Source organism: Lepidochelys kempii, chromosome 18 (assembly GCF_965140285.1).
Source record: "Lepidochelys kempii isolate rLepKem1 chromosome 18, rLepKem1.hap1, whole genome shotgun sequence".
Classification (NCBI taxonomy): domain Eukaryota; kingdom Metazoa; phylum Chordata; order Testudines; family Cheloniidae; genus Lepidochelys; species Lepidochelys kempii.
The window spans coordinates 1,524,985-1,549,065 of NC_136397.1; the positions used below are offsets into that span (position 1 = coordinate 1,524,985).

Genomic DNA, 24,081 nt, shown 5'->3' on the forward strand with positions numbered 1-24,081 from the left:
CCTCAGCAGGAAGAAAGCTGTGGGGATCCCCCTGCCACAGCTGGGGAGCTGCAGGGATCTCCCTGCCACTGCTGTGGCTGGGGAGCTGCGGAGGTCTCCCTACCCAGCCGTTGCAGCCGGGGAGCTGAAGTCACAGAGGTCTTTGGAAGTCACGGATTCTGTGACTTTCACAATCTCCGTAACAAAACTGTAGCCTTAATCATGATGAATAGTGCTTATCAATTAAAAAGCTCTGCATTGTTTGAATCCTCTGGTCCACGTGCTGATTTTAATAGCATTCTCTATAAATTTCTGAGAAAACTTAGAATAACGAGGTGCTGCTGACAAATGCTCCAAAATGAGACAGATGACAAAAAAGTAAGTAGCATGCAACTAGTATAAGTTTCTGTCCTTATAAAGTGTTCAGAGCAAAATGGCCTAAAACTGTCATAGGCATATGGGGGCAGATCCTCTGCTGATATAAAGTTACACTAGCAGAGAATCTGCCCAATGGTACTTATTCCAAAAGTAACAGTAACTTGGAGTAGTACAGTTTTGACAATTGTAGGTTTTTTACACTAGAAATTTCAGAACATTCTATTTAAAAACCTTAACTAAAAACTTTACATTATCTTATCATTACTCTCCATGCCTCATTCCTTAATAGATGTATTTGCCTAAATAATTTTAAGCCATTTAATGATGACACTGCCCAACTGCAGCACTGCCTTTCTATTATCAAAGCAGTTTTTCTTTTTTCTCAGTTTTAAATTCCTTAAACTGTGGTGCAAATCTGTTAATTAAAAAACAAAAACCTGTGTTCATTATAATGCTGATGAAATCACTGAATTAACAGCACATATGACCTAAGTCCTCTTGAATCACAGAAACTCTTAGAGAAGTTTCAGAGTAGCAGACGTGTTAGTCTGTATTCGCAAAAAGAAAAGGAGTACTTGTGGCACCTTAGAGACTAACCAATTTATTTGAGCATAAGCTTTCATGAGCTACAGATCACTTCATCGGATGTGTCAATGGAATGCATACTTCTTTCTTAAGAACTACTTGTCTTCCTTCCTGACTATTCTTGAATTCTCATGTTTGAGCAAAAAATATAGTTGTTAGTCTATGGTGCTATCATTTTAGATGCAGTTGTGATAAAAAAAAAAACAGCTGAAATAGGCAGATCTTCCTTTTTCAAATTCACCTTTAAAGTAGTACTGACTGTCAGTGAATAGAATGAGTAATACTAAATGAACAGTACGGTAATAATAATTAAATAACTGCACTGACTTATTTTGTTTAGGAGAATTCATCCTCAACATACAGGATTCTGAAGACTATACACCTTCAAGAGCATCATCATTTTCTATAGTTTCAGAGTTATCTGTCAATGATAGTGTTTTAGTCACATCATGTATTTACAGAGCCACAGCATATCGCCTGTAGCAGAAAGAAAAAAAACTCCACCATGCAGAAACAACCATAGATAAGTTTGTGATAAGAACCAGAAGATTACAAAAAGAGGTAACTGATGAAAAAATTGCCCCATTTGTTTATGCAACAAACTCTCCTTTCCGTATGACTGAGAACCCACACTTCATTAACATGGTTCAGTCATTAAGACCAGGATACAGTCAACCCAACAGAGCAGATGTTGCAGGCAAATTGCTGGATAAAGTGTATGAAAGAGAAATTGAGCCGTATGCAAAAAAGTCTAGAGGGCAAAACTGTTAACCTGAGTCTTGATGGGTGGAGCAATGTCCACAATGATCCTGCTGCATGTGCTTCTGTGACAATAGAAGAAGGGAATGTCTTCCTTACAGAAACAATTTATAGATCAGGAAATGCACACACAGCAGAATACTTACAAGAAGCAGCAGTAAAAGCTATAACAAACTGTGAAAAAAAATTTGAATGTCTAGTACGCAGCTTGGTCACAGACAATTCTGCAAATGTATCCAAGATGAGAAGAAATTATTTAGAAGAGAGTGAAGAGAGTCCCAAGCTAACAACATACGATTGCAGTGTTTATTTGATGCACCTCTCAGCCGAAGACTTCAGTGTTCCAGAAATAAAGGCTAATGTTGAAACTGCAAAATACTTCCGTAACAACCACTTTGCAGCAAAAAAAGTGGGATGAACCAAGCTAACTCTCCCACAAGATGTGTGATAGAACTCAGTAGTGGACTGTTTTGAGCACAATATGAAGAACTGGCCTAATCTGATGACAGTTTGTGAACAAAATAGTGAAAAAATAGAATGGCACTGTCACAGCCAAAGTTCTCAACATTGGGCTTAAGAGAAATGTTGAACACATGCTGAGTATCCTGAAGCTGGTTTCTGTAGCCTTGAACAAAATGCAGGGAAATAGCTGTTTTATTGCTGATGCTGTTGAAATTTGGAAAGAACTGAGCGAGATCTTAAAAAGATAAATATGCAATGACAGTTAAATTACCAGCATTAGAAAAATGAATGGGACAAGCACTATCTCCAGTTCATTTTCTTGCAAATATTCTCAATACTCGGTGCCAGGGTGAAACCTTAACTGCTGCAGAAGAGGAGTTGGCTATGACATGGACATCCAGCAACCATCCCTCCATAATGCCAACTATAAGAAACTTCAGAGCTAAGGGTGAACCATTCAAGAAATAGATGTTTGCTGATGATGTTTTAAAGAAAGTCACACCAGTGAACTGGTGGAAGTCACTTAAGCACTTGGATTTAGAGACTGTTGAAGTGATAATCTCACTTTTAACAGCAGTAGCTTCTTCTGCCAGTACAGAAAGAATATTTTCTTCCTTTGGACTAATTCATTCCAAATTGAGAAATCATTTGGGACATGAAAAAGCAGGAAAGCTTGTTTTTCTTTTCCAGATTATTAACAAATTGGAAAATGAAGGTGAAGATGACTGAGTTAGCTGCAGAAGCCAATAGTTTAAGTTTCTCATGTTGACCTGGCGGACATAGTCAATTTAATTTTTTTTTTTAATATTTCATTTAAAAACAAAAGGATTACTTGTGGCACCTTAGAGACTAACAGATTTATTTGAGCATAAGCTTTCATGAGCTACAGCTCACTTCACCAGATGCATTCAGTGGAAAATACAGTGGGGAGATTTATATACACAGAGAACATGAAACAATGGGTGTTACCATACACACTGTTAGGAGAATGATCACTTAAGCTGAGCTCACACCAGCAGGAAGGCCGGGGAGGGTGGGGGGGACCTTTTTGCAGTGATAATCAAGGTGGGCCATTTCCAGCAGTTGACAAGAACGTTTGAGGAACAGTGGGGGGGGGGGTGAATAAATATGGGGAAATAGTTTTACTCTGTGTAATGACCCATCCACTCCCAGTCTCTATTCAAGCCTAAGTTAATTGTATCCAGTTTGCAAATTAATTCCAATTCAGCAGTCTCTCATTGGAGTCTGTTTTTGAAGTTTTTTTTGTTGAAGAATTGTCACTTTTATTTGCTTCAGGTTGGGGGGCTGTCTGTAAGCAAGGACTGGCCTGTCTCCCAAGATCTGTGAGAGTGATGGGTCATCCTTCAGGATAGGTTTTAATCCATGATTAAATCGAGTCTTCCTGACTAGTGATTTAAATCAATTTAAATCAAATCCACCCTGATTGATCACAATTAATTTTTTTAATCACGATTAACTTTTTTGAGTTAATCGCGTGAGTTAACTGCGATTAAATTGACAGCCCTATTGGAAAGCCTTCCCCCAACATGCCACTGTTCTCATCTCATCCAAATCCCTCTGCAGAAACAACTTCTGTTTTCTCACATATGAGACATGAAGAAATGGAAAGTCAGTATAAACAAAACAAAACCACGCAGGTGTGTCTGTGCCTTTCTGCATAATCATGGGATCTTACTGTCACCCTTGTCTTTAATCTCCCCTACCTCACTTGTGTCACTCAAATTTAGACTCTATGCTCTCTGAGGCAAGGAACACGTCTTACTTTGACACAGTGCCTAATACATCTCTGCGTACCAAGAAATCCATAACAATAATATGACTACAGAATCATTACCTTTCTGTAGCGTCTTTCAGGAGAAGAAGCTGGGACTATGACAGAGAAAGGCCTAACTAGAGGGGACACTGCAAGTTAAACATGAAACTTTATGTTTCTCAGTTGCTCCTTTCCTATGCTGAATGTAGGAAACATGCCGGGTATAATTTTATGCTAACTTTACACCTCCCAAATTCTGGCCTGACCTAGGGCGTCACCATTTCTTTTTTCACCCCAGTGTAAAATTCCTCCTTAATGTTCCTGCTGGTAAAAAATTAACTAAAAATATGCAAAAATATTTTACATAAAGATTCTGACTCATAAGGCAATGGGGGTGTCTTGAGAGTAAATGAAAGTATTCCTATCTCAAACATAGCTAGAGATACCTGCCTCTACAACACTTCCAGATTGTGCTGTCCCAGGGATCAAGCTTCAGACATGAACTCTGATCTCCCAGTGGGTGGCAGCCTGAGTGACATTCTAAGACAAATAACTTGTAAATGCAATGCTCCTATTACACAATTAAACAAACAGGATCATCTATCATCAACAACTGGTTTTCATGTTACTCTAGAGTCACCAAGATACATTAAAATTTCACCTTTCAGAAAACAGCTGATGATTCAGAAGGGAATGCATCTGAGTTTATCATTGGGTCTTCCCAGCAATTTAGAAACTCAAGAGCTGCATTCAGCAGTACTAGGATGCTGACAGGGCCCCAAAAGCAAATAAGACCTACAGCGGACCCTCACTAGAGCGCGCATCGCTATAGCGTGGATTCGCATATAGCGCGGTCGCAGCAATGGATCCCAAATTTAAATATTTAAATTGGGATCCATGGTAACATGGTCCCCGCATTAATGTGGTACCGCACATGTATCCCGAACCCCGCATGGATCCCGAACCCCTCGTACTAGCAAGGGTCCGGTGTATTTCCATATTCAGGGTACAGGAAGTCTTATAAGCCTGTGTGCAGAGTAAGGAACATTTAACACTGTATATTGGCTTTGATAAAAGTTGTATTCTAATTAGATAAAGAGACTTCTAAACCCAAATTATCTTCCTAAATTCCCACATTGGGACTATGATGCCTCTCCGCAACTGATCATCATGACAGCCCACAAAATATACACTTTAAACATTTTTATAAAATAATAATTGTATGATCATTTTGAAATGTATATCGCCTTTCTGATACATACACCTCCTTTTCCTTGGGACCACAGCTACTTATGCTGATTGTGATGGGTTCCCCCCAGGGTGCCACCGGGAACTGGAGTACCACTGACCCACCAGCCTGACCCACCAGCCTGGGCCTGCCTGACCCACCAGCCTGGGCCCCCTTTACACTGCACTGCTGTGACAGGGCTCAAGCCACATCCAGCACACATACAGGTATGGACACACCCAGCTGCAGCTACACACAGATGCTGAGATCAGCTCTACATGGGAAGGCTCAGCTAAGGCACCTCCCAGTTCCTAAAGTGTGCAACCCCTCTCTGGAGAGTAAACTCAGAATTATACTGTCTTGCACTGCACAGAGAATCGTACAGTGTAAGCTCATGGAATTCATGCCCCCCACCACACACACACAATGCGGAGAGGAATATACACAGCTTTCTGCCCTAAGTTATGCTTTCCACACACTGGTTTTAGACAAAACAAAACAAGTTGATTAACTACAAAAGATAGATTTTAAGTGATTATAAGGGATAGCAAACAGATCAAAGCAGATTACCTAGCAAACAAACAAAATCACGATCTACGCTTAATATACTAAAGAGATGGGATATGAGTAGGAAATTCTCACCCTCATTGTTGATTTAGGAAGTTTGCAGAGATTCTTGAGGGCAAGCTGCACTTGCCTGCTGCTTAAAAGCCCAGGCATTCCTTTGACAGGCTAGCCTGCATTCAGCCCTTCTCCCCCGGTTCAGTCCTTGTTCCTCAGGTCTTTCCAGCAATCTTCTTGGGCGGGGAGTCAATGAAGAACCATGATGATGTCGCTCCCCTGCCTTAAATAGCTTTTCCATATGGCGGGAACCCTTTGTCTCCCCTCTTGGTTCCCATGCCCAGTCAGTGGAAAAACACTGATATTCCAAGATGGAGTCCAGTACCAGGTGACTTGGTCACATGCCCCTGTAGGGACACAGCAGCCATGACTCAGAGGTTGTTTGTAGCATCCTCAGGAAGGCTCCCCAGTGGAAGATTAGCATCTTCAGACCTATTGTTCTCCCTAATGGCCCTTCCCATCCAACCATCTAGACTGATTGCATTCTGCCTAGGGGCGTTGCCCAGGTGTAAACACATTGCTAACAGATGCATAGACAATATTCCTAACTTCAGATACCAATACGATACATGCATACAAATAGGATAATCATATTCAGTGAATCATAACCTTTTCAATGATATCGTACATGACCTATCTTGCATAAAATACATCATTGTTATGCCATTATCATAATAATATTGCTATGAAGAACTTGGGGTGTAATGCCACACTGATATCCCATATAAAAGTGGGGAATGTCTTTGGCAGATCTTGTAGGCTACTCTTCCCCTTTTCTCACGCCCCCCCTCCCCTCAATCCACTATTTTCCTCTTTGGCATCCTTGATAACGTCTCTCCTTACGTCACGTACCTTTTAGAGAAACACCCTAATTCCCAAAGCATTGGCTGCATCCTGGCTTGTGACAGCAACACTAATAACTTTCTGCTGCTGCCAAGGTCCCACACTGCTGCAAGGTCCCACACTGCAATTGATTCATCTCTGCAAAGGCAGCAATGGAGATAATAGACTTGGCTTGTTTAATCTCTTTGGGTTATTTGCAGCAGAGCAGCACCATTATGTAATTTTAAAAAGTGGCAGTTTAACTTCACAGAGACAACTGAAGAGCTACTTCAATATCAAAGGCCAGTAGAAACATCATATAATGGAGTTTCAGTCCCTGACTGAGGTACCAATTTCAGATTCTCTGCTATTTTTCTAAAAGAGACGGGTGGGGAAAAGACTAGGACCTGGCAGTTGATCAGCAGGGGCAGGGAGAGGGAGATCCAGGCTGCAAGCCAAACACATATTTTATAAATCACATATCCACTGATCCCCACAACATCAGCAGCATAGAGGCTCAGGTACCTAGAAAAACAAAGATTGGAAGTGGAAACTAAGATAGGCCAAAACAAGAGCCATTTGTTCAAGCCCCCTCAAGCTTTGAGGAGTCACATGCAATCAAACCACTCCTGCTTTTGCAAAACAAAGAATAAAACAGAAATGACAAAATTATACCAATTTCCCCATCTCCTCCAAATAGCCCCAATTTTGCCAAACTCTACCAGGTGTATTTAATTGTTTTTAATTTAAAAGGCTAGATTTCTATTGTGATACAGCATGGCCAGAGGGCAGCAGGAGGGTGACAGAGGGGAGATATATAAGCCCCAGGATGATGAGAGCCTTAGTCCCGGTAGAGGGCAGAAAGGTTGCTATAGATTAATTAGAGCACCTGAAGCCAATTAGAGCACCTGAAGCCAGTCACCTGATAAAAAACCCCTGCTTTAATCAGACAGTTGGAGGAGTTGAAGCAGAGTGGTCTGGTGTTGGAGCAGAGAGCAGTTTAGAGGAGTTGAAGCAGAGAGCAGTTTGAAGGAGAGCAGTTTGGAGGGAAGCAGAGGAGAGTTTGGACAAGTGCTGTGGCAGGCCAGAAGACCAAGACCTTAGGTAAAGGGAAAGCCGGCTTGTGCAGAGCAGAGGGACTTCACAGACACAAGGGGTTGGGAGAAACCCAAGCAGAGAGGGGGCAGGAAGCCCCACAGGCTGAAGAGCCAGAGAGGGAAGTAGTCCAGGGGAAGGAATCGCTAGTTCAAGCGGTTTGCTGCTATCCCTAGGGCCCCTGGGCTGGGACCCGGAGTAGAAGACGGGCCCGGGTCCCTCCCTCTCCACTCCCCTCCTCTAGGATACTAGTGGGACAGTTAATACCCCAGATCAGGGGTGAGAAACGGCACCCTGAACCCACCCACAAGAAGAGAAAGCATTGGACCCATCATAGTAGTGCCGGCAATTTTCCAAACTATCTATTCTACCTGATTAAGAATTTCTAATATGCCCCATCAACGTGGTACCCAGGTAACAATATTCAATGGAAACACAGAGTACCAGTATAATAATTAATGAAAATACACTGGCCCTCTACAACCAAGGGGAAATAAAGCAATAACAATAGATCTTGCAGGCCCTTCTATTCCACCATTAGGAAGGTGGAGTTCCTTTCTGATGCTCTAGAGTGCCCCAAAATTGTGCAGCATTCATCTTATTTCTTTCATCTGCCCTTGAAGTTGCCGTTCTAGAAAACTAGATGGCCAACGTCCTCTAAGCAATGCATCTGCTGGCCAGTCTTTGGGCACCTTCTTTCAGAAACAGCTGATTTAATGTTGTCTCATGCCTTGCTGTGTGCATCATTTGGACAGTCAATCCTTTGTTCTATTTAAAAAGGCTTTCCTTGTGTCATCACCCTGACAGCAGGAAGTTTAGGTTGAATGCCAATGACTCCTACATCTTTTCATACCGAAAGCAGAATCACTTTAATCCATACTGATGACTGGGAGACCTAATGTGAATTAATAAATTTTGACAGGTTTCAGAGTAACAGCCGTGTTAGTCTGTATTCGCAAAAAGAAAAGGAGGACTTGTGGCACCTTAGAGACTAACCAATTTATTAGAGCATAAGCTTTCGTGAGCTGTAGCTCACGAAAGCTTATGCTCTAATAAATTGGTTAGTCTCTAAGGTGCCACAAGTCCTCCTTTTCTTTTTAATAAATTTTGTTATTTAGGTTAGGACAGGGTGTCATAAAATGTTCTTTTTCTTCTATGTGGCACCTATGATTTAGTTTGAAATAGTTATGATAATACTTCACAGTAAACCAGTAAATGTACTACATACATCTTGTAGAAATAAGTCTTAGTAATGCGAGACCTCAGTGTGGTGGAAGCCTGATGTTTTCTGTCCACGTATCAATGAGTTTCTACTATATACTTAATAGCTGGTTCCAAAATTCCTGAATCTGAAGGTACTCCCACCTACCATGCAGGTGGGTTTGCTGATTCCCCCACAGCATTTCCAACCCTTTGGCAGGGTTTCTTCTGTAGAATCAGATAGCTGAACATACATACATTAGTAGCCACATAAGTAAATTCTCTGGGACACAACCTCACACATACACACACTTGGGAAAAAATCCATAGGAAGGTAAAGACTTCTTTGAAAATATTACAACTGTCTCCTTGTTTCTCCCCAAAGAGGGAAGTGATCTGATGATCTAAAGAGAAGGTGATAGGGATGGCCTTCAAATGCAACATATCCTAAGGAGAATAAGCAATAGAAAATCCAGCAGACATAAGGCTGTCCCTCTGTGAAGGGCCTGCCTCCATTATACTACCATGGCTTCCAAGGGACCCATTGCTACCCTTCGCGACCCACCAGAGGGTAGTAGGCACAAAAAAGTTACTTTGGCAGTTAAACTCTTACTTAAACTGAGTAACCTCTCACTCAGAAATCAGCTGGTTAACTACCTGCCCCTCCTATCTCTTGTCCTATACCACACAGCTCCCAAAGCAGAGGAGGTCTGACCCTAGGGAATTAGAGAGTTTGGGTCTTCCAAGAGTCTGAAGGCTGAGGGAAGCATACAACAGAGCTATTATTCTTCCCCTTTTGCTTGTCTGAGGGCTTTTCTGTCATATTTTGCTCCCCCTCCATAGAGCTTTAGTGGTAGTTAGTCTACATCCAGATACTGGACGAACATTTCACCCTTAATTCTCTGTGTAACTTCTAGTTTCATATTTCAAAGAATCTTTGAGAGTGATCCTCACCTGTTCTCTCCATGACTAGATCCCAACGTATTTTAGACATTAGTTTGTCAGGGACTGATTGCTATATGAATGTATGTTCTGTTGAAAATAAAGCCCTGGGAATTAATCCCTGGAGTCCAGCCTGGAATAAAATGAAAAGAGGAGGCAACTTACCTGTAACTGGAGGATCTTCAAGATGTGTGATCCCTATCTGTATTCCATTGAGGAGTTTATGCATGCGCACCATGCGGCTGGAGCCAGAGAATTTGAAAGTAGTGTCTGTTGGTCTGTGCATGGGCCCTGGATTGCTTAATGGTTTTGTCTGATACGATAAAGTGCAGGATGGACTGACTGCATCTCCAGTTCCTTCTCCACCGCAAATCGAATAGATCGCAGAAGAGGGGAAGGAAGGTGGGAAGTGGAATACAGACAGGGACCTCACATCTAGAAGAACCTCCAGTTAAAGGTAAGTAACCTCTTCTTTGAGTGATGGTCCCTACTGTATTCCACGGAGGGTGACTAACAAGCGGTACTTAAGTTGGAGAAGGGTGCGAGGATGAAGATGGAAGGTTGAGAGGAGAACAGCCACACCGAAGGAGGCATCTGCTGCCGAATCCTGCACCAAGGCATAATGCATAGCAAAGTGTGTACCAAACTCCACGTGCCCACTCTACATATATCCCAGAACAGCACATTGTGGAAGGAGGCCATGTTAGAAGTCTGGGCTCTCATGGAATGAGTCCACACCCCAGCGGGTGGCAGCGGTCCAGATAATTGGTGGCAGAGTATAATGCACCCCAAAATGCACTTGGAGATTCTCTGTGTGGAGACTGCTTGACTTTTAACTCTTTCAGTTACTGCAACAAGCAGTCTGGGGCATTTCCTGATTGGTCTTTTCCTCTGCAGGTAGAAGGCCAAGACCTGACGTGTCTTAAAGGAGTAGAGTTGTCGTTCCTCTTCCGAGGCGTATGAGTTTGGGAAGAAAAGAGGTAAGTGAATGGATTAATTAATGTGAAACTGGGAGATGACCTTTGACAGAAATTTGGGATGCAGGAGCAGGGAAACTTTATCTCTATGGAAAGTTGTGAAAGGAGGGTCCGCCATCATGACCCCAAGTTCACCTACCCTTTTTGCCGAAGTGATAGCAACAAGGAAGGTGACTTTCATGGAAAGGAGGAACATAGAGCACAATGCCAGCAGTTGGAAGGGCAGTTTCACAAATATGGATAGAACTAGGCTGAGGTCCCACTGGGGAGCAATGCATTGTACAGGTGGGAAGGGTCTAGAGGCCTTTCCAAAACCTAGACGTCGACAGGTGTGTAAAGACAGAGTGCCCTTCCACGGGGGGAAGGAAGGTGCTAATTGCTGCTAGGTGGACCTTAAGAGAGTTGAATGCAAGACCCAATGCCTTCAAAGACAGGAGATAAGAGCCATTGGCCATTATCTTTGAAAACTCGTGGCGATCGGGGGAAGTCCTGGACGACTGGAAAAAGGCTAATGTAGTGCCAATCTTTAAAAAAGGGAAGGAGGAGGATCTACAGACCAGTCAGCCTCACCTCAGTCCCTGGAAAAATCACGGAGCAGGTCCACAAGGAATCAATTCTGAAGCACTTAGAGGAGAGGAAAGTGATCAGGAACAGTCAGCATGGATTCACCAAAGGCAAGTCATGCCTGACTAATCTAATTGCCTTCTATGATGAGATAACTGGCTCTGTGGATGAGGGGAAAGCAGTGGATGTGTTGTTCCTTGACTTTAGCAAAGCTTTTGACACGGTCTCCCACAGTATTCTTGTCAGCAAGTTAAAGAAGTATGGGCTGGATGAATTGACTATAAGGTGGATAGAAAGTTGGCTAGATTGACAGGCTCAACGGGTAGTGATCAATGGCTCCATGTCTAGTCAGCAGCCAGTATCAATTAGAGTGCCCCAAGGGTCGGTCCTGGGGCCGGTTTTCTTCAATATCTTCATAAATGATCTGGAGGATGGTGTGGATTGCACCCTCAGCAAGTTTGCAGATAACACTAAACTGGGAGGAGAGGTAGATACGCTAGAGGGTAGGGACAGGATACAGAGGGACCTAGATAAATTAGAGGAATGGGCCAAAAGAAATCTGATGAGGTTCAGTAAGGACAAGTGCAGGGTCCTGCACTTAGGATGGAAGAATCCCATGCACCGCTACAGACTAGGGACCGAATGGCTAGGCAGCAGTTTTGCAGAAAATGGCCTAGGGGTTACAGTGGACAAAAAGCTGGATATGAGTCAACAGTGTGCCATTGTTGCCAAGAAGGCCAATGGCATTTTGGGATGTATAAGTAGGGGCATAGCGAGCAGATCGAGGGACGTGATTGTTCCCCTCTATTCGACATTGGTGAGGCCTCATCTGCAGTACTGTGTCCAGTTTTGGGCCCCACACTATAAAAAGGATGTGGAAAAACGGGAAAACGTCCAGCAGAGGGCAACAAAAAGGATTAGGGGACTGGAACACATGACTTATGAGGAGAGGCTGAGGGAACTGGGATTGTTTAGTCTGCGGAAGAGAAGAATGAGGGGGGATTTGATAGCTGCTTTCAACTACCTGAAAGGGGATTCCAAAGAGGATGGATCTAGACTATTCTCAGTGGTAGCAGATGACAGAACAAGGAGTAATGGTCTCAAGTTGCAGTGGGGGAGGTTTAGGTTGGATATTAGGAAAAACTTATTCACTAGGAGGGTGGTGAAACACTGGAATGTGTTACCCAGGGAGGTGGTGGAATCTCCTTCCTTAGAAGTTTTCAAGGTCAGGCTTGACAAAGCCCTGGCTGGGATGATTTAGTTGGGGATTCGTTCTGCTTTGAGCAGTGGGTTGGACTAGATGACCTCCTGAGGTCCCTTCCAACTCTGATATTCTATGATAGTCCAGGAGGAGGGGAATCCCCACCACTTCTGGGGGAAGTCCCTTTTGTTGGGCTCAAAAGGCAAAACATTTCCACTTGACCTAGTAGATTATTTCCTGCTGGTAGACAAAATATTTTTCACTTTTGATTAACATGGCCATTCTAGAAAAGATGTCCATCCAAATATCATGTTATGAGGTGAAGCACTTGTGGGACTGGGATATCTGATGTTGCCATTGTGCTGCATCAGTAGATCAGGGAAAGCAGGGATGGGAATTGGGGGACAGGCAGACATACAAAGGAGGCTGGGAAACCAGAACTTTCTGGACCAGCAAAGGGTAATCAGAATGACTGTCTCATCTGATCTTGTGGAGTACTCATCGTAGGAGCGGGAGAAGAAGGAAGGCATAGTTGATCTGGTCTGACCAGAGGAATACAAGAGCATCACCCTGAGAGTGATGACCAAGACCCCTCTGGTGCAGTATGTGCTGCATTTGTTGTTGGCAAGGGAGGTGAAGAGGTCTCTGGCCAGAGTCCCACGTTGGTCGAAGATGTCATACCATGGTGTCATGGAGTTGCCACTCATGGATGATCACAAACTGCCTGCTGAACAAGTCTGAAATCATGTTCTGTGTCCCTGGGAGACAGGCTGCACATAAGAGGATCTGGTGGGCAATGCACCAATTGCAGAGGTTGACTGCTTTCTGCACATAGAGTGGTCAACTTCTTACCCCGTTTGTTGATGTAGCAAACAATGGTGGTATTGTCTAACATGATAAGAACATGATGGGAGCAGATGAATGGGAGAAATGCTTGGCATAGCCTTACTTACAGCCCGGAATTCCAGAATGTTGATGTGGATTCTCCTCCTGGATTCCTGAGGAGTCCAGTTTCCCTGTGTTATGCGATCACTTATATGCACTCCCCAGCCTACGAGGGATGTGTCAGTGATGATCATCTTGTCTGGTGATGAGGGGAGAAAATGAACCCCTACACAGACCAGATGTGTGTCCTTCCACCAGGAGAGGGAAGGGAATGCCCCGGGAGGGACTGTCAACACGAGGTCCATGGCTTGATGTGTGGGCAAGTGTGACGGGGTCCCAGGGGAGCCACACTGAGGTTACTCAATTAGGCATACTGCAAAGAATGGGGCCGATAATCCCCAAAACTGGTGGATGTTCCAATACTTAGATTTACCCAGCGAGCACAAAACAACTTCTGTAATATCTTATTGTTACCCAGAAGCCAAAACACAGTTCCCTTATAGCAGCCGAGCCTTGGACTTCCACCCAGACACCCAACTCAAATATGGGGAGGATTACTGAAAATCTTATTAATCATATAAGAAAGTTCTACCAATCCCAAAGGATCAGATACATTACCTCCCAAGCTAATGAATATTCTTACTAACTGAAATTTATTTAAAAAAAAGAGAGAGAGAGAGAGAGAGAGAGAGAGAGAGAGAGAGAGAGAGAGAGAGAGAGAGAGTGAGTATTGGTTGAAAGATCAGTATACACACAAACATTAGTACACTTCTGAGATCAGTTTCATAGTAGAGGTAATGAACTTTGTAGATGCAAAGAGTTCTTTCAGAATTAGTCCATAGGTTATAGTCCAATGTTCATATCCAGGGTGATCCAGGTGGAACTGGAGATCTCAGTCTGACGACTCAAGCTTCCCCTGCATAAAGCATCAAGCAGATCTGAGATACCAAGACACCTTTATACAGTTCCAGGCCTTCTCTTGACAGCACGGAGTCCTTAGGTGAACAATAGGCAATCATCAAGACTTTGAACTAGACATATTTCCTAAGCATCACCGGTAATTAGCTACAGAGATTACCATAAGGAAATTGCCTGTTTTTCACCATTCACAGGTGATTTGCTATATACTTCAAAGAGAGATAATACAGTGATATTACTATATTTACAGGTTTCAGAGTAACAGCCGTGTTAGTCTGTATTCGCAAAAAGAAAAGGAGGACTTGTGGCACCTTAGAGACTAACCAATTTATTTGAGCATGAGCTTTCGTGAGCTACAGCTCACTTCATCAGATGCATACCGTGGAAACTGCAGCAGACTTTATATATACACAGAGAATATGAAACAATACCTCCTCCCACCCCATTGTCCTGCTGGTAATAGCTTATCTAAAGTGATCATCAGGTTGGGCCATTTCCAGCACAAATCCAGGTTTTCTCACCCTCCACCCCCCCACACAAATTCACTCTCCTGCTGGTGATAGCCCATCCAAAGTGACAACTCTTTACACAATATGCATGATAATCAAGTTGGGCCATTTCCTGCACAAATCCAGGTTCTCTCACCCCCTCACCCCCCTCCCAAAAACCACACACACAAACTCACTATCCTGCTGGTAATAGCTCATCCAAAGTGACCATTCTCCCTACAATGTGCATGATAATTAAGGTGGGCCATTTCCAGCACAAATCCAGGTTTTCTCACACCCCCCCACCCCCATACACACACAAACTCACTCTCCTGCTGGTAATAGCTCATCCAAACTGACCACTCTCCAAGTTTAAATCCAAGTTAAACCAGAACATCTGGGGGGAGGGGGGGTAGGAAAAAACAAGAGGAAATAATAACAGGGCCTAATAACATCAGCCACACTATCAGAGGCTCGTTCACCTGCACATCCACCAATGTGATATATGCCATCATGTGCCAGCAATGCCCCTCTGCCATGTAAATTGGTCAAACTGGACAGTCTCTACGTAAAAGAATAAATGGACACAAATCAGATGTCAAGAATTATAACATTCATAAACCAGTCGGAGAACACTTCAATCTCTCTGGTCACGCAATCACAGACATGAAGGTCGCTATCTTAAAACAAAAAAACTTCAAATCCAGACTCCAGCGAGAAACTGCTGAATTGGAATTCATTTGCAAATTGGATACTATTAATTTAGGCTTAAATTGAGACTGGGAGTGGCTAAGTCATTATGCAAGGTAGCCTATTTCCTCTTGTTTTTTCCTACCCCCCCCCCAGATGTTCTGGTTTAACTTGGATTTAAACTTGGAGAGTGGTCAGTTTGGATAAGCTATTACCAGCAGGAGAGTGAGTTTGTGTGTGTATGGGGGTGGGGGGATGTGAGAAAACCTGGATTTGTGCTGGAAATGGCCCACCTTAATTATCATGCACATTGTAAGGAGAATGGTCACTTTGGATGAGCTATTACCAGCAGGATAGTGAGTTTGTGTGTGTGGTTTTTGGGAGGGGGGTGAGGGGGTGAGAGAACCTGGATTTGTGCAGGAAATGGCCCAACTTGATTATCATGCACATTGTGTAAAGAGTTGTCACTTTGGATGGGCTATCACCAGCAGGAGAGTGAATTTGTGTGGGGGGGTGGAGGGTGAGAAAACCTGGATTTGTGCTGGAAATGGCCCAACCTGATGATCACTTTAGATAAGCTATTACCAGCAGGACAGTGGGGTGGGAGGAGGTATTGTTTCATATTCTCTGTGTATATATAAAGTCTGCTGCAGTTTCCACGGTATGCATCCGATGAAGTGAGCTGTAGCTCACGAAAGCTCATGCTCAAATAAATTGGTTAGTCTCTAAGGTGCCACAAGTACTCCTTTTCTATTATCTACCAATATGTCCCTAAAGATTGAATTTGGATGCTTAAGCCTTTCTGGCCATGTGTCACAATGAGTAAACCCTCTGGAGCCACATCTGAAGGCAGTGAAGGTAGAACTGAGTAAAGGTGGTGACATATGGGCAGGAAGCCATGTGGCCAAGGAGAGATCAGCAAGTCCTGGCTGGGACAGAAGGATTGTTGATGACGCAGGTTCTGAGTTCTTGCACGGTAAGTACGCTCACCTTGCGACTGAGTTGATGGATGCCCCTATAAAGTCTAGGGATTGTGTGAGGTCCAAGGTTGATTTTTCTCTGTTGATGCTGACTCTAAGGTAGGAAAGGAGGCTGAGCAACATGGAGGTTGAAACTTGGGCTTTATGTCTGGATTATGTCACCAGGATCAGTTGCCAGGATATGGGAATACAAGGACCCCATAATGCCTGATGTAGCCACAATGGAAAACACCTTGGTGAAGGCTCTGGGAGCAGTCGTGAGTCCAAAGGGAAGAACCCTGAAACTGAAAGTGCTGTGAGTCAACCTTGAATCTCAAGAACTGTCTGTGGGCTGGATGAATGTGAAAGTAGGCCTCTTGCATACCAATAGCCGTAAACCACATGGCACAGTAGTAGAAAGAGAGAGACTGAGACATAAGGCCTGGTAAAAGGGGCCTGGTATGAGCCTAAGACCTGAACTAAAGTAGGCCCCGCTGAGATAAAGCAAAGTTATAGCAAGAGTCAAGATATGAGCAAAAGTCAGGCCCTGTTACAAAGCAGATACTTGCTTGCAGGTTCACTATCCACTACATGAACTTGGCAAGAACAGGTCTGGCATGCAAAAACACAAGCACTCCTGGGCACTAAGGAAACACATTCCAGAAGGGTAGTACCAGAACATGCCGATACAAGGTTATAGTGGAAACACACTCCCCGAAGACGATACAAGGACACATGGACTTCCCTTAAAGATAAGGTCAGGATGGCAGGATGATGGATAGAGATGTTTTGCTCAACCAACAGATACAAGGTAAAGGGTGGTAACTAACCATGTTAGAGGTATAATATGTAACTTCTTTGTATCGGTGTATAAAAGAGGGGTCACAGAGGGGGTGTCTTTTTCTGTCCTGGGGGGGAATGGAAAGTCCCCCGTTGTAACGGGCATACATCTGTTAATGATCCTGTAGGGTTTATGGCAGAGGTGGACAAACTACGGCCTGCGGGACCGTCCTGCCTGGCTCCTGAGCTCCCAGCTGGGAGGCTAACCCCCGGCCCCTCCCCCGTTGTCCCCCTTCCCCCCAGCACCACTGCCACACAGGCAGCGTGGCTTGCACCTGCCCACCTCCCAGGCTTTCCAATAAGCCTATCCTGCCGCTCTCAGCAGCATGCGGGGGGGAGTGGGTTGGATAAGGCAGGAGGGGATCATCACTGCTAGAGTAATCATAAAAAACTTGGGCTTGCAGATGAAGTGACTGAAAAGGCAGAGATCCAGAATTGGCCTCCACCTACCTTTCTTTCTGGGTATCAGGAAGTAAGTTGAATACAACCCTAACCCTTGACATTCCAGAGGAACCCCCTCTATTGCTCCTCTCTGTAGTAAGGAGTTCACTTCTTAGGTGAAGATGCTGTCATGAGAGTGGTCTCTAAGTAGGGATCAGGGCAGGGGGTATGAGGGCTGTAGATGAGGTAGCATGACAAACTCGATCATATAGCCAGGGTGGATGACATTTAGCACCCATTTATCCATTGACGTTGCACTCCAAGCTGTTAGAAAGAGTGCTAGCAGTAGGCAAGATGGTTGACGGCTCTCTAGAGTTTCTCAGAAATATCTTTTCTCTGGGGATTGCATCTATGAGGAGGAAGTCTGTGAAGGAGGACCCGGAGGACGAGATCTTTGAGCCTTTTGATGCTTCTGTGGTGGTTTGTAAGATCTCTGATGAAAAAACTAGGAGGATTTGTAATGTTGCATGGGCGGCGGGCAGCAGAATTTACGCTTTGGTGCAGGTGTGTAAACAACCAAGGAACAAAGTGTGGCTCTTGAATCTTTGAGGGTGTGAAAGGAATTGTCCACTTACTGGTTAAAAAGATGGGATTCACTGAAAGGAAGGTCTTTGATGTATTTTGTACTTCCCTGGGGAAAGCAGAGGAATGGAACCACAATTCCCTCCACATGAGTATGCCAATAGCCATAGAGCGCGATGAATTATCTGCTGCATCTACAGCTGACTGAAGTCATGTCCTCTAAGATTGCCTGGAAGCAGCCCCAATCTTGCTGCAGCAGTTTCTCAGCAAATTCCTTCAGCTTTTTCAGTTTCAGGAAATTGTATTTGGCAAGTAATGGTGATAACTCAAAATCCTGAATTGAAGGCTGGCTGAGGAGAAGACCTTGTGGCCCAAAAGGTCCAACCATTTGCCCTCCTTATTGGATGGAGTGGAGCATGGGTGCTGCTGTCTGGAACGGTGTTTCGTCGCCACCTGGACCACAAGTGAATTGGGGAGGGGAGTGTACGAGAAAAGAAACTCAGATCACTTAGCAGGTACATAGTAGAGTTTTTCTGCCCCCTTAGGGGTAGGTGTACATGTGGCCAGCGTATGCCAATCTATTCTAGCTGCCTCGAGGATGGCATTATTGATTGGCAGAGCAACTGTACCCGGTGCCGATGAGTGAAGAATGTCCAGGAGCTTATGCTGGTGTCTTCGATCTCCAGCAGAGGAATGTGAAACTCTACACAGGAGATCCTGAAATTGACGGAAGTCATCAGGGGGCAAGGGGGACACTGAAGCCACTGCAGCAACCGGTGAGGATGATGGGTCAGTATTGGAGCCAGGGTCCTCAATAGGGCCAACATGACGGATCTGGAGGGGGACCCAGAGACTGTCCTCTATCAAGTTTTTTGTGACCAGCAGGTAGGCTGCTGATAGTGTAATGTTTCACCAGTTTCATAACTTTAGTGCTTCTGTGCAGAGGGAGGGTGACCTTGCTCCTTCCTGTCAATTTATATAATGCAAACATGCTATGCTGTGTGTTAGGACTCTTGTGTGTATTTCCTTGTTCAGTGGGACAAAACGGGTGCAGGTATTCCTGACTGCCCGGAGGTAAATGTGGAGAGATGTCCCCACAGACGACCACTCGCTTTGTGTTGCAAGCCCCATCCTACCAGGGATGCATTGGTGGTAAGAAGTAACAACAGGGAACTTTGTGAAAAGGGAAGCCCTTTGCAAACATCTCCTGGGTTTTTCCACTCGTCTAGGGAGTTCTTGATCTCGGTGGGCAGTGACAGAGGTTTGTCTAGTCTGTAGACCAAGCCTAACCACATCTGGAGACACTGCATGTGAAGCCTGGCATGAGGTACCACTGCTGTGCTGGCTGCCATATGCCATAAGAGTTGGAGGCAGTCTGGCTGATATTTGGGGGATTTTTTGTTCTGTCTCTATGAGCATGACCAAGGACAGGAACCTGTGTTGAGGTAGAAATGCTTTGGCCTGTAACAAGTCGATGTGGGCCCCTATGAGTTCCAGGAGCTGTACCGGGGTGAGGGTTGATTTCTGGGCGTTGATCTGTAGGCACAGTTCTGTGAACAAGTCTATTGCGGTTTTGGTAACCAGCAAGCCTCACTGAAGAAGTGGGCTCTGAAGAGGCAGTTGTCTAGGTAAGGGTAGAGAATGATCCCCTAGGAACAAACATGAGCATTCACTAGTGACTAGTTACATCAGATGAAGTGAGCTGTAGCTCACGAAAGCTTATGTTCAAATAAATTGGTTAGTCTCTAAGGAGCCACTAGTACTCCTTTTCTTTTTGCGAATACAGACTAACACGGCTACTACTCTGAAACCTGTCACTTGTGAAAGAACCTTGGAAAATATCTTCGGAGCTGATAAGAGTCTGAAGGGGAGTACTCTGTACTTGTAGTGGTCTTGTCCTAGAGTACATCTGAGGAACCATCTGTGGGAGGGTAGGATTGAGATATGGAAATAGGCATCCTGAATTTTGAGGGCTGAAAATCATTCTCCCTGTTCCAATGCTGGAATTATCACTGCAAGAGTGATCATCTTAAATTTCAGAGTTTTGACAAACTTGTTGAGTGCTCTGAGGTCTAGTATGGGTCTCCAACCACCCTTCCTCTTGGGTAGTAGGAAACAGCAAGAGTAAAAAGCTTTGCCTCATAGATGTTGAGGTACTGGTTCTATGGCTCCTGATTGGAGGAGGCAATCTATTTCTTTTCGTAGTAAACTCTTGTGAGAAGGGTCCCTAAAGAGAGACAGGGAAGAGTGTTATGAGGGGGGAGGGAGGTAAAGTGGATAGAATACCCTTGCGAATGATTTCCAAGCCCCATCAGTCCAACATTATGTGTTCCCAGTGCTGTGGAACATGGCAAGACGTTAGCTAAATGGGTAGGATAGGCTGGTCAGCTGTAGTCGTTGAGAGCAGTGGTCTGTCATCACCTTAACAAACATGTCAAAATTGATGTCTGAAGGTTGAGGTTTGTGATGTGGGAGGCTGTGGACCTGATTGTTTGTGTCTGGAGAACCTACATTTCTTTTGTTGAGGTTCATAAAAGTGGTGAGTCAGGTACTGAGCGGTACATGATTCATTTTTGGGGCGCGGACTATATTTTCTTTTTTTTCTAGGCGTATAGATCCCTAATGAGCAGAGAGTAGCCCTGGAATCTTTATGGGTATGGAGGGATGCGTCTATCTTCTCCGCAAACAACTTGGTGCCTTCAAAGGGAAGGTTCTCAGCAGTCATTTGCACTTCTTTAGGGAAGCCCAAAAGGTGTAACAACGACGCATGTTGCTTAACCACCACTCTGAAGATGAACTGGGCTACTGTATCAGCTGCATCACCATGGGCTGGCTGGAACATTGTTCTGGCTATTAGATGCCCTTCCTGGATAATAGCTCGGAACTGGTCATGCTCTGACTCTGGGAACTGATCACTAAATCTGTTGAGTTTTGAATAGTTAACTTAGTCATACTTTGCTGTTAAGGCTTGATAATTTGCCATTTGAAATTGCAATGTGGCAGAGGAGTAGATTTTCCTCCCGAAGAGGTCTAAGGGCTTCCAATCCCTATCATGGGGGTGGATCTCATTTGGTGCTGATGGCCCTGGGAGTTTACCATGTCCACAACGATGGAGTTACGGGGAGGGTAGGAGAAAAGAAATCCCATCTCCCTAGCTGAGACGTAATATTTTTTATCAGCCCATTTACAAGGAGCCATTTCTGATGCTGAGGTTTGTCACATAGTTTTTGCGGAGTCCAGGAGAGCCTCATTGATAGGGATGGCTATTCTGGAGGATGAGGAAGAGTGTAAGATGTTAAGGAGTTTGTGGTGAGTGTCCTTGATTTCCTCCAAGTGTATCTGCAGTATGTCTGCAACCCTTTTTGCCAAGTCCTAGAAGAGCCGGAAATCACTGACTAAGGATGTGGGCGGGGGGCATGACTGCCTCATTTGGACAGGAGGAAGTTATGTTGGTCCTTGGAGTAACCTCATACTCAAGTCCACCCTCCTGTTCCTCCAAGATCTACTCTGGAGGTTTCAAGGTTCTGCATACTGTAGCCAAAAACATCTTGAGGGCTCACTGGCGACGCTGGAAGCCTGAGAAGTGTGAGGGCAATATGCCACCCAGGGATCCCAGTATGTTCACTGGGTCAATGGAACAAAGCCCAGTGGTGGTGCTCATGGCTGGCCATACCATGGTGGTGGCACTACAGACTGAGGATATACCTGAGGAGCCTCCTGATGGCGAGCACAATAGGGAGCATGGAAGGATTGGTGGGAAACGACCTCTGATTTGCCCTAGAAAGTGAAGATGCATGGCAGGGCACCAGAGAAGGCTCCCGTACTTGGAGAAAATTCAGTACCGAAGTCCGAGTGCCGAGAAGAGGAGACGCTGGTATATCAGAGAGTGCTGGAATTCTGGCTGTCCGACCGACCTGGTGCCGTTGATGGTACTGAGGAAGTTGGAAATCTTGCCTGCACCAACTGCTCCAGTGCTGGATGGGGCACCGATGATTGTGCTAAAGGTACAGTGCATATCTGCAGCATCTTCTTACTGGAGTGTTGCTTGCTCCTATCTTTGTCCTTCGGTACCATTGGCTCAGTACCTGTGCCCATCACGTCCTTAGGTGCATCACCGGTACCTGCCAGTCCAGATCTTTGTGAGCCATGGTAACAAGCTTGGGTTGTTTTGGTGCTGATGAAACCGAGTGTGCTGATGATCTTTTGCAGCTAGCTCGGGACCCACTCTGGGGACCCACCACACTCTTTTTTGATGTCTTACAATAGGGGTCCATGGCTGATTTCTTCGACCCATAATTCTTAGATGTTGAGGGCTGCAAGGAAGACTTGCGTCTTCTGGGTGACTCCTGGCGCGGATCTGAGGAAGGCTGGAGAGCTGTCTCCATGAAGATGATCTTCTGTCTCAACTCCCTGTCCTTTGGAAATCTGAGTCTGAATTGTTGGCAGAGATAACACTTCTGTGGAATGTGACCTTCCCCAAGGCAGCATATGCAGCGAAAGGGCTTGTCTACCACAGGGGTGGCCTCTTTGCAGGAAAGGCACTTCTTGAAGCTTGGGCATAGCCCTCTTGGGGAAGGGGTCCCCGACAAAAAAAGCAGGGGAAATAAAGATTTTGTGTTTGTTTTTTTTTATTATTTTTAAGAGAAATAAAGAGATAAAACTATTACTAAGATTGAGGAGACTAACATATAAAAATGCTAAAGAAGCTAACTTATCACAGATGGACTGCTAATGACTCCGTCTCTAATAACAGAGACTTGGTAGGATAACTCACATGACTGGAGTACTGTCATGGATGGTTATAAACTGTTCAGGAAGGACAGGCAGGGCAGAAAAGATGGGGGAGTAGCACTGTATGTAAGGGAGCAGTATGACTGCTCAGAGCTCCGGTACGAAACTGCAGAAAAACCTGAGTGTCTCTGGATTAAGTTTAGAAGTGTGAGCAACAAGAGTGATGTAGTGGTGGGAGTCTGCTACAGACCACCGGACCAGGGGGATGAGGTGGATGAGGCTTTCTTCCGGCAACTCGCAGAAGCTACTAGATCACACGCCCCGGTTCTCATGGGTGACTTTAATTTTCCTGATATCTGCTGGGAGAGCAATACAGCGGTGCATAGACAATCCAGGAAGTTTTTGGAAAACATAGGGGACAATTTCCTGGTGCAAGTGCTAGAGGAGCCAACTGGGGGGGGGGGAGCTTTTCTTGACCTGCTGCTCACAAACTGGGAAGAATTAGTGGGGGAAGCAAAACTGGATGGGAATCTGGGAGGCAGTGGCCATGAGTTGGTTGAGTTCAGGATCCTGACACGGAAGAAAGGTAAGCAGCAGGATACGGACCCTGGATTTCAGGAAAGCAGACTTCGACTCCCTCAGGGAACGGATGGGTAGGATCCCCTGGGGGACTAACATGAAAGGGAAAGGAGTCCAGGAGAGCTGGCTGTATTTCAAGGAATCCCTGTTGAGATTACAGGGACAAACCATCCCGATGTGTCGAAAGAATAGTAAATATGGCAGGCGACCAGCTTGGCTTAACGGTGAAATCCTAGCGGATCTTAAACATAAAAAAGAAGCTTACAAGAAGTGGAAGGTTGGACATATGACCAGGGAAGAGTATAAAAATATTGCTCGGGCATGTAGGAATGAAATCAGGAGGGCCAAATAGCACCTGGAGCTGCAGCTAGCAAGAGATGTCAAGAGTAACAAGAAGGGTTTCTTCAGGTATGTTGGCAACAAGAAGAAAGCCAAGGAAAG

At 44.8% G+C, this 24,081-nt stretch overlaps 1 protein-coding gene across 17 annotated transcripts in view; it reads right to left on the reverse strand.

The window, feature by feature from the left end:
* The window catches only part of EIF4G3 (eukaryotic translation initiation factor 4 gamma 3), a 441,067-nt gene that overhangs the window by 224,700 nt on the left and 192,286 nt on the right, over positions 1–24,081 (reverse strand). The window lies entirely within an intron of this gene.